The sequence below is a fragment of the Cryptomeria japonica genome, chromosome 6 (assembly GCF_030272615.1).
Source record: "Cryptomeria japonica chromosome 6, Sugi_1.0, whole genome shotgun sequence".
NCBI classification, from domain to species: Eukaryota; Viridiplantae; Streptophyta; class Pinopsida; order Cupressales; family Cupressaceae; genus Cryptomeria; species Cryptomeria japonica.
Window position 1 is genome coordinate 426,588,135 of NC_081410.1, and position 18,041 is coordinate 426,606,175.

Consider the following 18,041-nt stretch of genomic DNA (forward strand, 5'->3'; position numbering starts at 1 on the left):
AAAATCATCGGAAGAGCATATGCATCATCTCACCGGCACGATCCAACGAACTGAGGCAACCATGAATGATAGAAATAGATTCATGTAGAGTTTAAACTTGGTTTTGGTAGACATATTTCAGATTGTAACCAACCGGTTACAAACCTTAAGGTGAAATTTTGCACTCATTTGACAATTTTTGACAACCTTTGTCATTGATGTCAAAGGGGGAGTAGTACACAGAGAAAAATGATCATTCAGAGGAGATCATCTACTCAGGGGGAGCACATCTTTTTGGTAAATTTTTGGACTTCACTTTTTGGAACAGTTTTTGGACTTTTCTCATGAGTGTTGCCATCAATGCCAAAGGGGGAGATTGTTGGAATTATACACTCTAATGAGAAATGATGGTGTTGTCATTGATGGCAACCTTCTAGAAACCACTCGGCATTCATCTAGTAAAGCCACCAGTAGGCACCGGCACCGACATAGACATCTACATACACCAGCAAGCACTTCACCGGTAGCGGCTACAATGCATACCAACACTCCAGCCAACAGGGACTAAACTTTTGTTTATTGTATTTAATTGTAATTATCTTTTGTAATTATCTTTTGTAAAGCAATTGTGTGAAGGTAAAGGTATGATCCACAAATTGAGAGACGAACCTATGAATAGCTTGGATCTTTCCTTGCAAACTTTTTAGTTGAGAAACATTCCTAGGAGGTGGCATGTTAACAATAGCATCTATATTTTTCATATCCACCTCAATGCCATGATGTGAAACTATGAATCCTAATAGTTTTCCATTATCCATACCAAAAACACATTTTGGGGGATTCAAACGCATGTTGTACTTATGAATTATCTCAAAGATTTGATGAAGGATCTTAACATGATTTGTACGAAGGATGGATTTGGCTAAGATGTCATCAATGTAATCTTCTAAGGTCTTCTGCATATAATCATGGAAGATGAGATTCATGGCATGCTGATAGGTTGCACCTACATTTTTTAATCCAAAAGGTATCACAATCCAACAGAATGTACCCCAAGGAGTGGTGAAAGCAGTTTTATATTGATCTTGGGGATTGATGAAAATTTGATTATATCCTAAGAAACCATCCATAAAGGATAGTAAAGCATGCCCTGCTACCAAATCCACTATCATATCAATATTCGGGAGGGGAAAATCATCTTTTAAAGACGCCTTGTTTAAATCAAGAAAATCAGTAAACATCCTAATCTTGTTTTCATATTTAGCCACAACCACAATGTTCAAAATCCATGGGGAATAGTCAATAGGATGAATGAATCCAACATCTAACAATTTTTCAATCTCAACTTTAACAAGTAATGCCACTTTAGGGTGAATCTTTAAAATCTTTTTCTTCACAGGTTTACCATCAGGAATTAGGACAATGTTATTAGTGACAATCTTAGGATCTACGCCAGGCATGTCAGAATATATGCAACCAAAGATCTCGGGGAATTCATGTAACAACTCAGCATATTGTTTTTTCTCTTCCTTGTCAAGACATTTCCCTATCTTGATGATCTTATCTTCAACACAAGGATGCATCTTGATATCAATGGTGTCATTTATTAGGAGATTGCTTTATTGAGGAACATCTCTCAATGAGGAAATTCTTTAACTATCTCATCGTTATTTCTCTCTTTCCCAAAGTAAGCTTCTGCATTTAAAAAATAGGAAAAACTACGATTATGGTGATAACAAGGAAGGTTGTCATAAGCTCCCAAGAATTTAGCTAAGGAATCATCAGTAGAAAAAACATCCAAAGAAAAGACACAAGAAGGGTCAAAGTCAATAAATTTTGGATATTTTAGCGAAAGAGAAGCAGATATGACATTAACACTAATAGATGGTCTTTTAGAGGCTTTAGTATGCTTGAAAGGATCGTAACAAAGCCCAAATGTCATATCATGAAATTTTTCCAAGGTAACTTTAATCCCTTGTTCTTGAGCACCACATCCATTTCCATTAAATCCACACCTAGCCAGGATGTGAAAACCAAGACCATATAGGTTAGTCATTTCCAAAGAAGGAGGATTTTCAAAAAGTGAAGAATCAAAATCCTCTAGACCAGAAACTAAAGGATATGAAATATGAGAATCTACCACAAAGTTATTACTCAATGGCCTAGACAAAGTAGATTAATTTTTAGATTCTTCTTCTTCTTTCTTCTTTTCAACCTTAAGTTCTCTAGGGGGGATTCAGTATTCCCCTACGAAAGTAGGATTGAAATCAAGGGATCCCCAATCATCTTCTACAAGAATCTATTTAGGAGAGAAAGTGTTCACAATCGTAGAGTCAGGCTGAGAAGATTCTTCCTCAAGAACCTTAGGTCCACTTGAGGAAGCATTGGGGATCGATCCAGATATAGGAGACAAGTTTGATGAACTAGTCATACTAATCAGAGTAGAAGCTTTAGAGGAATGGTCTAAGACAGTTGGGGAAAAATCGATTGAAGAGAATTTAGAACTTGATGTTTGTAAATAAGCCTAAAATCTTGTGTCTCCTAACAAGGTGTATGTTGTATTGTTGTAAATGAATTTGATTTGCCTATGCAATGTAGAGGAAATGGCTTGCATGCTATTAATCCAAGGTCTTCCTAGCAAAAATTTGTATGTCAACTCTCCAGACATGACATGGATAGGAGTAGGTAAAGTAACATGACCTACCTTAAATAGCAAGGTGATGATACCTAGTGAATATTTAGCAATATTATTGAAACCAGAGATAGTGAGAGAATCAAGCTTGATAAGAGATGTATCAACATTGATCTTATGCAACAAGTTAATGCTACAAACATTAAGGCCAAAACTATTTTCCACTAATGTTCGCCTTATCACACTATCATTTATGATAACCACAATCATTAAGGGATCATATTGTTGTTAAATTTCACTGGAAGGCAGCTCATCTTGTGTAAACACAATCTAAGCCTTAGGTGATGTAATGGAATGAATCAAGGAAGCCATATTATTGGATGTCACTAAGGGTGGGACATTCAATGTTTTCAAGGCATCTTGTAGTATTCCATGATGAGTCGAGGAAGTTTGAAGCAAATCCCAAAGGGATATCTTGGCAGGAGTATCTTTAAGTTGTTCGACAAGATCATATTCCTTACCAAGGGTTTGTGAAATACGAGGTGCTTCAGGAAGAGTGAGTTGAGGATAAGGTAGAGGAGTTGGAACAACTGGAGGAGGGTTAGGTTTCCTATTGTTTCTTGTGTTGTAAGTATGGGTAACTGCATTATAACTCTCTTTAGTTAGATGTCTAGCATAGCTATAAGGACTCTTAGTGGGATTCCTTCCGTAATAACTTTCTTTAGTTAGATGTCTAGCATAGATATAAGGACTCTTAGTGGGATTCCTTCCTTGAACCGTAAAGATAGTTTTGTTTGGAGTACTAAAGGAATCATGACCATATGCACCTTGAATCGTGAAAAGAGGTTGATTGGGAAGAGGTGAAGTTGGAGAAGGACAAGCACCTTGGACAACAAAAATTGGTTTCCTATGTTCATTCACATTGATCATGTTGATTAACTTTATAGATGCATTATTCTTGTTTGAAAGTTTAGGCAAAGACATAAAGTCATCAAGGGCATCATCCAATAAAGCATGATCATAGCGATTGAAAGGCTTATCCTTGGACTCAAAAGGAGACATAATATCATAGAGGGAATCATGGGAATCAACTATGTTGCTAGATCTAGGGGAGGAGTTGATAGAAATGTACCCCTGAGAGGAATCATTCAACTTATCTTTCTCATCAGCATGAAATGGCATAGTAACAAGCTTGATTAACTTTTGACAAAATGAAGGATTAGAAGGCTCAGGGTTCAAAAAATCATCTAGAGCTTCATCTAATTCATCCTTACTAAAATCATAATCAATAAAATTCCATGCATCATCAAAAGCATGAACTTCTTGCAAATAGAAATCTGACATTTTGAAATGAAAATTGCATGAAACTTAAACATGCAATGCAAGGAATATGAAAGAAACCTATCTCTTTTTTTTCTTTTTTCCTTTTTTTTTGTTTTTTCCTTTTATGTTTTGAAAGAAAATGAAATAAACTAGATCTAGATCTAACAATGCAATGCAATGAAAATGAAATTGGATTCACGTCAGGTTCACCAAATATGTGTAGGGGGAAAAGTGAAACTAAGTATGGAAACTCTAATCCCACTCTCATACACACTCATGAAATACGAAAGAGCCTAGGGGGTAATGCACGTTAGCTACGTCTTATGAGAAAGAGAGAGTTGTGGATTACCTCTTAGGTTTTCTATTCCTTTGTTATAAATGAGAGAAAGGAATGATGCAAAATGCAATCTAAACTAGAAAGCAAATAAGCAAGCAAATCCTAATCTAAGAAAGCATATCAAAGAACAACTGATACAATGTTGAAAATATGGATCAGAAGGAAAAATCAGAGCTGCACCTATGTCTAAAATCTAAGTAGAAATGTCTGGGACCAGGGTTCCATGCCACTATCATAATTCTGCAATTCTAGAGCTGCAACTGACAGGAGGGATTTTGAGATCTGTAAGGTGATGTTCTGCCAAGTCCTGCTGACAGAGGGCAGGACCAAGGTGCCATGCCACTATCCTGGGCAGGACCAAGGTGCCATGCCACTATCCTAAGTAGGACCAGGGTGCCATGCCCCTATCCTTGATAGATTTTTGCACTTCTGGTATTTCTGGGTGGTGTAGATGCATGTTCCAGATATGTAACTGCTTCCAGATTCTTGTTTCTGCACCTACAACTAAAAAAGGAAGGATTGGGGTGGTTATATAGGGTTTTGCCTTATTCAAACCCTCATTTTGGTGATTTCCACCTCCATGAATAGCCAATAATATACTAAAAATGTGTGTGCAAGAACCTTGTGTATATGCAAGATCCTAAGAATGAAAGTAAACAACCTAGAGCAACCCTAAAGAGTAAACCCTAAGTTCTTGTAATTGACAAAGTGACTTCTCTAAATCCACAATGAAAAGTTATCTAAAGCATAAACATGAATCAAAATGAAGCTTATGCAAAGACATGAAAACAACATGAAACTATACCCAGTCGATGATCTTCTTTTGTTCTTCTACATCTTCAAAAGCCCCCAATTAATAAAATGGTTCTTGATGAATGTTTGGTGGATGAATGATGAATGTTGTTGATGACTTCAAAGATCTCCTCTTTCACTACAAAGAAGGCTCTAATACTCCAAAAACCTACTCTTAGATTCTTCGAAGAAGACCCCTTCAAATGAAGAAAGAGAGATCTTAAGTATGAAACCCTAGATCTTATTTCCATGTTTAGGCCATCCTAGGATTTTAATTTCCCACTAGTATTTTGGGGTTAAGCATTATCATATCATACGATTGTGCTCCCAAAAATTCAGGAAAAAAGTCGCGGACTATGTGCATTCCCACCATGGTCCGACCAACTTTTCACCAAATTTTTGGGGCCATTAGATATGATGATATTAGAGCACATCCCAAATTTACAGCTGATTCCAAGATGTTTTGATATGCGAAATCAGATCTAAACGGTCAAAATAAGACATAATTAGGGTTTATGATTAAATTATTAATTCGAGGAATAAAATGAAAAGGGGCACGCTTAGGGTAAAGGGCCCAACTTTATAATAAGTAAAGTGATGAGATATGACTTTAGATTTAATTTAATTAATTAATTAAATGCTTAAAGGGGAATTAGAAATTCAAGATGCAAGAAACACTAAGGCAGGTGCTAACCTAAGTGTGAAATTGTACCACCCTAGCAAGGGTGTACAATTTATGAGATTACAGTGACATTGAAGAGGAGTTGTATATGGAGCAGTCTGAAGGCTTTGTAAAATAGGATCAAGAGAATTTGTATTACAGATTGAAGCAGAGTTTGTATGGGGTTAAGCAATTCCCAAGGAAGTGGTACTTAAAATTCGATAGCTTCATGATGCAGCAACTTTATTCGCTCTGAATCAGACCCATGTGTCTATTACAAGAGGCTTCCTAATAGTGAGTTTGTCATTATTTTACTCTATGTTGATGACATGTTGGTTGTCGGCACTAGTGTGTGGATTGTTAATGAATTGAAGAAGCATTTAGCTCTTCATTTTGCAATGAAATATTTAGGGGCAGCAAAGAGGATTCTTGGGATGGATATAATCTAGAATAAACAACAGAGGGAAATCAGATTATCCCAAGAAAATATATTTCTAAAGTTTTGGACAAGTTTAATATGTCCAATGCCAAGTTTGTTTGTACTACCTTGGCTAATTACTTTTGTTTATCTTTTTCTATATGTCCTTCAACTCATGAGGAAGAAGAAGAAATGGACAATATTCCATATTCCTCCGCAATTGGCAATCTCATGTATGCAATGGTTTTTACCCGTCTGGATATTGCTCATGCAATGGGATTTGTGAGAAGATTTGTGAGTAATCAAGGTAAATCTCATTGGCAAGAGGTTCAGTAGATTCTTTGGTACCTGAAAGGTACTTTTAATCATTTTTTATATTTTACTAGTAAGGAAACTCAATTGTGTGGTTATGTTGATTCGAATATGGCTGGAGATTTGGATAAGATGAGGTCTGCTATCGTTTATGTGTTCACTTTTGTCAAGGCAGTGATCAGCTGGGTCTCTCATTTACAACAGGTAGTTGCTCTTTCCTCTACTAAAGCTGAATACATTGCTCTAACTAAGAGAGAAAAGGAAATGATATAGTTACAATGGTTACTAGAAGAGTTGTCATGTAAGCAATTTGTTTCCACTTTATTTTGTGAAAGTAATAGTGTCATTCACTTGGCTAAAAATTCAGCTTTCCATAATCACACAAAGCATATAGAGCTTAGATATTACTTTATTTGTCATGTTCTTGATGAAGCTAACCTTCAGGTAGAGAAAATTCATACTAAAATCAACTCAGTGAATTCTTTGACAAAGGTGATCGCAAGAGAGAAGTTCAAATTTTGTCCAGCTTCTCTTGGTATTCAAAAGAAGTGTTAATCAATCTGAAGTGTGGGATATATCTAGATAGTTTTCTTTTTTATTAATTGGTCTTCTAGTGGGAGATTGTTGGGCATATGAAGCCCAATCATTAGCTGTAACCATTGGCAAGTGTAACTATTGGTAACGCCAATATCTTGGCTGCAATGTAACCATTCTTCAGTCATAAATACTAACTATTCATTTTCTTGTTATTCTTTGGAGTTTGGTAATCTATTTTCTGGATGATTTGGTTAGCCTTTACTTTATGGCTATTGAAGGTAGATTGTGAATGTGACTATGAGAAATAATAAGAGAATCCTTGAGCTTGAAAGTGGGCGTAGCCAATATTGGTGAACCACTACAAAAATTATCATCTTATGTGTTCTGATGGTTGTGTGTGTTATTCTATTTTTATTTTCTGCATTTTTCTTTTGTGTTTGAAATCAACAAATGGCGGGTGGTGCAATCCCCCTCGCAAAAACCTTAATTTATCCATCCCTTCTTTTTAGTATATTGTAGTTTATGAGGGGAGCATTGTTCCTCTGCTCTATAGGAAGGTCAAATATCTTTTCAAGGGAGGAATTCAGTTCACCATTAAGGGAAATCCCTACTTTCTTATGTTTTTGGTGTGGAATGTCGATGGAGGTGGACAAGCTATGAGTGTGAGTATCAAGGGAACCAACACTCCCTGGTTTCCCATGAGGAGGAATTGGGGCCACAATTAGGAGTTCACTCAGGCTCGTCTTCAGGGCCAAGCTCTTTCTTTTAGGGCGATTACTAGTGATGGGAAGTCTCACACATCTATTAATGTTTCTCTCCATGAGTGGATGTTTGGGAACACCTACATTGGCCAACCATGACCACCATTCCTCAACTTACATTTGTTTTGGCTCAACCATTAGATTGTAGCATTTGGTTCTCATTGTAGAGATCCAAGTTCAAATCTCTATGGGGATTAGATACAGATGTTTAGGTGGTGGGTTGGTCTTTTACAATTGATTTTTAGAATATAAGTAATAAGAAACTTGTTTTGTCTTTAATAAGTGTATATAAAAAGTTTACAAAAGGTATGTATATCTCAAGAATAAGTTGATGAATCTTAAATATATTTGATTCTTCTTTCAAAATATTTCAAATAGATGAATTTGATGTAACATTGAAAATCAATTGTTTTGAGATTAACAATATTTTGCCTTGTGATTAGAATAGTGTAGAAACTTTGTCAAGGGTTGAGTTGAATTCATGGTTATGGGTCACTTTGACATGCTCAAATTTATCTAATGATTTGTGGATTTGTTTCAAGAAATTGTGTGGTTATTTTATTTTCTAATTATCAAAATCCCTAATCACTAACTACAAAGGATGAAATTTTCAAATTCTAATGGTTATGTTCTCGTAGAAACAATTCTATAAAGGTATGTATATTGCAAGAATAAATTAATGAATCTTAAATATGTTTGATGTCAACACAGATGACATTCAAAGAGGGATCAACTATGGAATAAATTCATTCCATCTAGATGCATTCCAAGAAAGAGGTATGTATATTACAAGAATAAATTAACACACCTCTTCCAATATACATACCTCTTTCTTGGAATAAATTAATGAATCTTAAATATATTGAACCTAGATGGAATGTGATATGTAGAATGCATCTTTTCTTGTTTCCTTTACATAATGAATATGTTGATCCCTCTTTGAATGTTATATGTGGGCTATTTTTCAATGGAAGAAAAGAGAGAAGATCCCCTTGTACAAATGTTACATATTTTCCCTTATAGTTCAAGCATAACTCAAATGGTTATAGTTAAGAAACCCTAACCCTAGCCAGGGTTAGGTTACAAAATCTCAGGGTAGAGGAAAATGAGATTGAATGATCTGATGGCATGTTGAAACAACCTTTGAAGGTGTCCTCTACCTCTGAAGAAATAAAATCTCTACATGGAAAGGGGGAAATCTCTACCCGGATGCACTGGATGGCGTCTGCAGGCATAAAATTATTCAATCTGCATTAAAGAGGCATATGTGGCATCTAAAATCTCCCTATAGAGTCATGTCTTGAGTTATGGTGAAAGAATCTGGTAGCTGAGTGAGATCGGATCAGATTCAGGGCGTCGAACAGGCAAGAAAAGGGGTCTCGACAACCACCATGCGCGGAGAGATTTGAATGCTAATGTTTATTGCGGTTTTGAAAAATGATCGTCAATCTAAGGCATTCATGTAAAGATGGATGTGTGAGATCTCTCCACAAAGCCCTCCAAAGGACTCAGAATAACTTTAAAACATGGCCCTTGATCAACCTCTTAAGTGAAAATCCACGACTGCACGCATGCCATGTGACTGGACGGGCTCACTTGTATATGTCGAACTATTGTATCCTACCTTATGTAGCCATCCTTTGATACCTTTGATCTATGCGGGATAGCAGGGAGGCCATCTTCCTACCCCATATTCTTATCCCGCAAGGACCCTTCTTTTCTTTTATTCACCTTGCGGGATAACAAGAACATCATTCATGTTGTTATTTCTTATTCTACAAGACCCTTCATTTGTGCTTTTTCTCAGCACAAGATAAGAAGAAACCATCTGCTTTGTTATTTTCTTATCTCACACAGTTGTTCTTTTTTACCCTTCTGCCTTGTGGGATAAGGGGGGCAACCCTTTCTTACTTTTATTATTTTGTACGGTGCCGCTTTGAACTTTCACTCAATCACGGGATAACGAGGGAACCCCTTCAGCCCTTTGGGCCTTATCCCGCATGACACTTTCATTGACCACTTTTGCCTAATGGGATAACAAAATAGCTTTACCACCAATCAGAAAGAAAGAACACAAAGATCGGCCTGCGAACGATAGGGAACCCTCCAACCAGTAGCCTTAAGTAATTTTACTAACCAATTGAGGTCAACTTAAAAATTAAAAAAAGGAGCCCATGGAAAGCTACAAAGGCAAAAAGACCCCTTTCATCTGATAATGTGCATAACATGTAGGTTATGCAAAATTATTAGGCCAACAAAATTTGCATAACATGAAGGTCATGCACAAACTATGGATTTCTCAAATCAGTTATCCTTAATATAAGTTGACAGAAAAAGGTCAATATTTTGACGACTCGGAGGGGGCCCTAAGCCTTCTTAAGGCAAGACCAAATATCTTTGGGTATCCATTGGGAAATGATTCAAAGGGGAAAAATAGAGAAAGAACTCCTCTCTACATCCTGCAAAATTTTCAAAATTTGGCCAATTTGAAGGGATTGACCTATGCACAAGCACTTATGAAAAGCAAAAAAACATAAATTACAAATATTCACTATATTTATAGAAGGATCTACAAATCCCTTAAGCACATGCTTTGAGATGTATACCATTGATTGCAATGGGGAGGCCTTCACCATTTAGCCTAGCCAGATTGAAAGAATTAACCTCCTTGTGGCCTGTAATCACATAGGGCCCACTCCATATGGTATCAAATTTTGAGTGCCTACCTGGTTTTGCTTTGTCAACATCCCATTTTAGGACAAAATCTCCAACTTGGAAGGTCCTCAAAATGGATTTCTTATCGAAGTATATATGTACCTATCTCTGATGGACATTTAAGGTCTTCTTGGCTTTCTCTCTGACCTCTTCAAGCTCTGTAAGTTTAGCATACCTTATTGATAAGGTATCATTTTCTAGGAGCTCCAACTGATGTGCTAGGTCTAGAGATGGCAACTCAAGGGATAAGGGAAGCCTTTCTTCCCTTCCATATACTAGCATGAAAGATGAGTTGCCCAAAGCTCTTTTGGGAATAATTCTATCAGCCCATAGGGTTGTTCCCAATTTGAGGTGCCATGACCTCTGATTAGCTTCAAGAGTCCTCTTGATGATTCTAATGAGATTTTTGTTGGACAAGTCAGCTAAACCATTGCCTTGGGGATAATAATTTGATGATTTTTCATAAACACATCATGTTGGACTGCCCATACACTGGTTTGGGATCCCACAAAGGCCTTAGCATTGTCTAATATAATTATAGAAGGGGCTCCAAATCTGGATGCAATCCGCTCAAGAAATTGAACCACTGAATTTTCAGTTGCATCCTTCAAACCAACAACCTTTGTCCACCTTGTAAAATAGTCTGTGGCAGCTAGAATCCACTTATGGCTTGGACTTGATACTAGATTGATAGGGCCAATAAAATCAAGTTCGCATTATGCAAAAGGTTGATCAGCGGACATTGGATGAAGGGGCAGAGCTGCTAATCTCTATTTGCCTACAAAGAGTGCACACTCTTTGCACTACCTAACCCACTTGTGGGCATCACCAAATAAGTAGAGCCAATAATAGTTTGCCCTTATGATTTTCATAGTTATGGTCCTTTCTAATAAATGGCCACTTGAGAGTCCATTATGAAATTCTTTTAGCAGTCTATTGGTCTAATCACCCTGAATGCACCTTAGCAGGGCACCATTTAGGTCCCTTTTGAAAAAAATCCCATCAACCAAAGCATAGGGGATGAACTTCAACCTGAGATGTCTCCTCTTAGTTATATCAAAGTGAGAAGAATAGTTGTCATCCCTTAGGAAGGTGATCATATTCTGGAACCAGTCAGACTGCACATTTTCCTGGTTTTCAATCTGTTCTTATTCTTGCAGCAAGAAGGAGACCACTAAACCTTTCTCAATAGATGAATTTAACAGAGTCCACTTTGCCTTACTAACCTGGTAATTTTTTATGTTGAGGTCAAACTTCATGACTTTAGTGATCCATCCAGCTCTTTTGTCACCTATGTCCTTGTTGAGAAGGAAATCCTTAACACTGGCATATGGAACTCGAAGCTGAATCCTGTTGTTTGAGAGCATATGCCTAAACTTTTTTAATAATCTCAACACTGTGATGACTTGATTTTCCACATAGTTGTACCTGATTTCATAGTCCTTTAGGCCTTCAATGAAAAAGCTATGGGTTTCTCCAATCCTTCCTAATTTTGATGAATACTAAGAGGGGGGGTGAATTAGTATGTCAAAATCTTTGCACTTAAACACTTTACAAGACTGACAGTAAACCGGTAAAACAATTTAGCAGACAAGCCAGTTAACAAACATGCAAACCAAATAGCTAATAATGCATTCACCCACACAAGCACAAATACCATAACACAAGAGATTTTGATGTGGAAACCCAAATGGGAAAAACCACGATGAGATGGAACTCACAAGTAACTATCTACAGAATAGAAACCAGATCAGTTAAGGTCTTACAATGTTCTTCACCAGAACAGATCTTGTTAGGAATCTCAATCTCTGTTAGGAGATAAGTCCGATTAAAGACTACCTTGCTAGACGATTTTAGATCCATAGATGTGAACCACCTTGTTAGAGGATTTACTACAAGGCTTTTGGGCCTACCTGGTTAAGGGCTACAAACTTGTCAAAGATGTGAGTAATTAACAAGTGTTTGATCTATCTAATAGCACAGACTACTCAGTTAGATCCTTGATAGCTCAATCTTAATGCATTACAGCATTACTTCAATCTTCTATACATTCATACTCTCTCTAACTCCTCATCCACCTTAAACCCTAGCAACAACACAAACTCTTTTTTGTGACCTCATCAACTCTCTAAAACCCCAAACATGATGTCCTTATAAAGGAATCTGATTTCATGTCGGTCCAATAGGATTACATTACAATTTCCTAGGTTCAATGAATCTGGACATACTTGGTACCACGACACAAAAAGCACCATTATAGTGTCAGCACCGTCAAACAATCAGTGGATGGTAACTCATCACAAAATGTCAGTTGGTAACTCATCACAGAGTATTATCGGTTCATACAAAATACCGATTGTCGGTTTGTCAAAATGAAGACTGGTAAAAATGTGTTACACTGTTTTAATCCCTCATACCACTTGGTATCCACGAACCACTTGGGGTCAACATGCCACTTCAGACCAGTAAACACATTCTACAAAACACCAATAGTCTAAAGACTATAATAAAACATACCTACAACATACCGGTTGGAACAAATACCAGTTATGCTCTAACTCATACATATAAGGAGGATCTTAATGCAAGTGTGTGTCCATCAATGATAATCACAACATGAACATCAAAAATGCCAATAATCTCCCCCTTTGGCATTGATGGCAACACTTAGGAAAGTAAAATTTTGACATCTAAGTGTTTTACAACAACAAAAAAAATGCCATTAGCAAAATTGCTCCCCCTAAGCATATACACTATCCCTTTAACAATAAGCATTGAGATATCAGAGCATATATCAAAGCATATAGAAAAATTTTAAATCCAGATACTTCTCCCCTATACTTCTCCAAAATAGATAGAGTACTTCTCCCCCTTTGCCAACAATGACAAATTATCGTTGAACAACCCTGTTTCCATTTGATATTAAAATAATAAAAGTTTATGACAACAAGGAATAATACTTGTCAAAAATAGATTTACAGTCTTGCAAGAATTGTTTCATCGATAGAGACCAAGATTCAAGTAGGGAGGTGGCTACTTCTTTCTCTATTTGCATCTGGGAGACCTATTCTTCCATGGCATCAACTATGCTCATCTCTTGTGTAACTATCAAAGCATCCAGGTTTAGATAACACTTCTGAAGAATTTGCAGACATGGGAGTAGATCCAGTTGTAGCTCTTGCAAATCTCTAGAACATGTGCTGATTTCTTGCTCTATTTTGGCTGACTGGATATGAAACTGGTGAATAGTTTGCCCATAAGTTGTGAAGGAATCATAAGGCAGCTTGAATGTGCTCAAGTAGGACTGCAAGTCCTGTTCAATTTTTTGCTTCTGAGCTAGCACATCATCATAGAATAGATGGGGTTGACAAATTTTGCTAAGTAGCATATTCCCCTCATCTAGAGTGTCCCTTATATCCTTTTGTTCTTTCTTTAGTGCTGCCTCTTCAAGGCTCTGCACTTGATCATCTACTATTGTGCATAGGAGCTTTAGTCTAGCTAATGAGGAATCGGTATTTGGAAGATTTGTACCAGGTATTAAACTGGTAAGCGTATCCACAGCTGCTTGGATTACATCCTACTCCTTCTTCCATTGAATTATTTCAAGGCGCTCTTGAGCTACCTTGATACTCTGCATAAGCTTTGTTTCACTTGTAAACTAGAGATCTATAGGACTTGAGAGGTCAGCCAGTTTGGCTTGACTCCCAGTTTCCTTCGGAGTCTCCATCTGGGTGCTCTTCGCCACTTCTCCTGCCTTGTCCTCTTCCACTTTCTTCTTCTTCGCTTCTCTCCTCTTCTCTGCTTCCTTGTCCTCCTCAGCCTTTTTCTTTTCTGCTTCCTTCTTCTTCTCTTGTTCTTTATCCTCCTCTTCTTTCTTTTTCTTTTCATCTTCTTGCTTCTTTTTCTTCTCTTCATCCTTCTTCTGCTTCTCCTCTTCATTTTTCTTCTTCTTCTCCTCTTCCTTCTTCTTTTTCTCTTCTTCATCTTTCTTCTTCTTCTCCTCTTCATCTTTCTTTTTTTTCTCCTCTTCATCTTTTTTCCTCTTTTCTTCTTCTTCCTTTTTCCTCTTCTCTTCTTCTTCCTTTTTCCGCTTCTCTTCTTCTTCCTTTTTCCTCTGCTCGGCCTCTTCCTTTGTCGCTTCCTTTCTGTCCTCAGCTTTCTTTTCTTGTTCAGCCTATTGCTCTTGACCTATTGCCTCAAATAGTATCTCCTGGGTAACATCTTCTCCGTCCAGGGCATCAACATCAATAGTGTCAACCGGTTCAACAACCGGATTTCCTTCATCATCAAACGCTTCATCCAGTTTTGATATTTTTAGTTCTTTCTCAGTTTGTAGGTTGGCTATATGCACTTTGTGAGATTGGATAGTAGTTACCATATGCTAATGAGTGTCCTTTTCAACATCATCAACTCTTCCTTCTAACAGTCAGAGTCTTCTTCTTCTAGTGAAGAAGAGTCCTTTATTTTGGTCAATAACATCAAATAATTCAGAATTGACAGGTCAGGAAAGTACTGAGCAAAAACTTTCTCCTTAATTTCGTGTTCCTTTTCTATGGTAATGCACCATCTATTATCTAATGACTTATACAAATAATTCGGTGTCTGAGATTTAATCTCTGATGGCGACCGGTCATTTTTACACAAATAATCAATAATCTCCTGTAGTACCTCTTCTTTCTCCTCATCACTAAAATCATCATAGTAATCTACTAAATCATGTAGTAATTTTCTCCTAATATTCTTTATTGATCTTTGACAATGTGTCAAAGGTTTGTAGGAGGAGATATCTGTATTTACCGGTGCAGATGATGTCGGTTCATTCTTTGTCTTCTTTCTTGTCTGTCTTGCCTTCTTGGGCTGCTCCTCAAACACAGTTTCTTCTGAGTTCAGAGAGTTTCTTTTTGTCTTCCTTTTCCTCTCAAAGACTTTAGCCGGTGCAGCGTCTGGTTTCTTTTTGGCTGGTGACCGCTTGGTCACTTTTGGAGTTGCGGTAGTAACTGGTGCTGATGCTGCAGGCACTGCCTTTGCCTTCTTTACTGCAGGTTCTTTTCCTTTCTTCGCAGAGGGTTCCTCAACCACTGTAACCCTTTCCAGATAGGTTCCGGTCCTCTTTGCCTTAGGGTCAAGAGGTGAGGCAATAAGGGTAGAGGCATACCCTTCCAGCATGTCATACATCACCTCATAGCCCATTGGCTCAACTTTTTCCTGTCTGGGTTCAATAGCCTCCATTATGCATTGATCCACTTTGATGGTGAAACAGATGTCATCTTCATATTTCTTGATGATATCACCTGATATCCTCATCCTTTGGCTCATTTTTCATCTGTACTCATCAAAATACTTATTCAGAACCTCGGGATAATTGGTTCCCACTGCTTGCAAACTTTCCTTTATCTATTTGGTAACCGGTTGGTCCGTAGACCATTGACTGTCTCCCACTCCTGGGAAGTATCCTTGAAAGTAAAAGAACAACCCAACCAATAGTTGTCCAAACTTGAACCTTGGTGCATTATCTTGTTTGATTGATTTCAGGTTCAATAGGAGTTGCCTCTGCATACCGGTGCATAGGTCAAATGATGCATCCTCCTTTATCATCTAGTAAGTGGCATTTACCACTGCAGCAGATACAGAGTTAATTCTGCTGGCTGAGAATGTCCGGTATCCAATCACCATACATGCATACTTCACCAGATCATCCTTGATTGAATTGACTGTCATGCCTCATGAGTCACTCACTGAACCAATGAGCTTGGACATCTCAGTTTTGCTAATTGTCCTTAGGGCTAGCACATCCCCTGTATTGCAGAAACTAGTGACTGCATGAATTGTCTGCGGCCTGATATCATGTGTCCTCTCTAGGTATATTTTGTCACCATGGACTCTGCTCAAAATGATCCTTATATGATCCTCTGTAAAGTCTTCCAGGAAGTATACAGCATTATGGAGTTTATTCTTCTCCAAGATACTATACTCTGGTTTGATTTTCTTATCCTTTCCACAAAACAGACCTAGTTGGGAGTGGATGGCTAGAGACCCTAGGTCTTCAATCTTGCAATCTATGTAGATAGAAATTCCTTCTTCTACTATCACTCCAGCTGGAACTTGTGATAAGGCATTATACTTTGACTTCCATTGAATAAAACTTTCAGACTCAATAGATGCACTAGAATTGGTATGAGATGCAGAAACCATTGTAGAAATTTTAAGAGCTTGAGAAATACCTTTTAAAACATGTGAATTTAGGGCTTTCCAATTCTCCTTCACTCCTCACTTCTTTGGTAGTTGAATCACCACTTTGTGTTCTTCACTTGACCGTTTGCTATTTGAATTTGAATCTCCTTCGTGGTTTTTCAATTTCTCCAAATCTCTACTCAAATTGCCTTTTTTGTCGCTCTTCTCTTTGAAAAACTTTTCTTCGCTCAAAAACTGATACTGAGAAATGATTTCAAAAATGCTTTTAAACATAGTCCTCACCTACCATCATTAATGCTCGTTCATTAGGGCATAAACCCTAATTTTGCCTTTTTACCATTTCCAGTCTTCTGTCAACCGACAGGTATAACATACTGGTTAAGGTCTTTTACCGGTGAAAACTGGGGGTTCGAAACATTTTGTCATTTTCTCCCCCTAAGCTTTTCAGAAGCTTAGTTTGTCAATTTCGTGATTTCCACACTAGGTGCAGAAACCGGTTCCTCTTGTAACACCACTGGTTTCTTCCTCCAGATTTTGTTCATATTCACTTGAATTGTTTCCACATCAATTTCTCCTTCCAGAGTGACTGGTATATCATCTGATATACTCTTTCTGCTTCTGCAGAATCTTGCAATGTGACCCGGTTTGTTGCAGTCATAGCAAACCAATCCAGGTGCTCTCCAAGGTCCATTGTTCATGTTTCCATTCTTCCTTCTACATGTTGCAGCAGTGTGACCATGATCATGACATACCATACAGTTTGCTCTCCATCCGATTGCCGCTTGATAGCCACCGCTTCTTGGCTGATGATTGAAGACATTAAACTGGTTGTGGTTCCGGTTCATAAAAGGTTCAAGACCATCTCCTTGGGTCCTTTGAGGATATCTTCCAGTGTTATTCATAACAGACTTGCATTCAAATTCTCTATGCCCAAAATTGTTATATGCATAGTAGTTACCATTGAATCTATAGGATCTAGGCTTATCATTTAGAAAATAAGGAAAATTGTTGTAAGCCTTACTCCTACACATATTGGCAGTATGTCCTTCCTTAGACGGTTAAAGCAAACAGGTTTAAACTTTTGCTTACCTTTATTCTTTCATGTCGGTTGTTTCTTTGATGCTCCAGCATTTGTACCAGAGGTCTCACCTTCCTCATGACTGGAATAGCCAATTCCATCAGTATTCTTGACCGGTTTGGTAGATTCAAGCTTTTGCTCTAGCTTGACAGTGCTCTTGTTGAACTTAGCAAGTATTTCCTTTGACTCAGAGAGTTATTTGGAAATAGCAACATTTGTTTCCATTAGGTTTTCATTCTCAAACATGGCACTATTTAGTTCACCTTGCATGTCTTCCTTTTCCACCTTGCTTGCATGGAGTTGA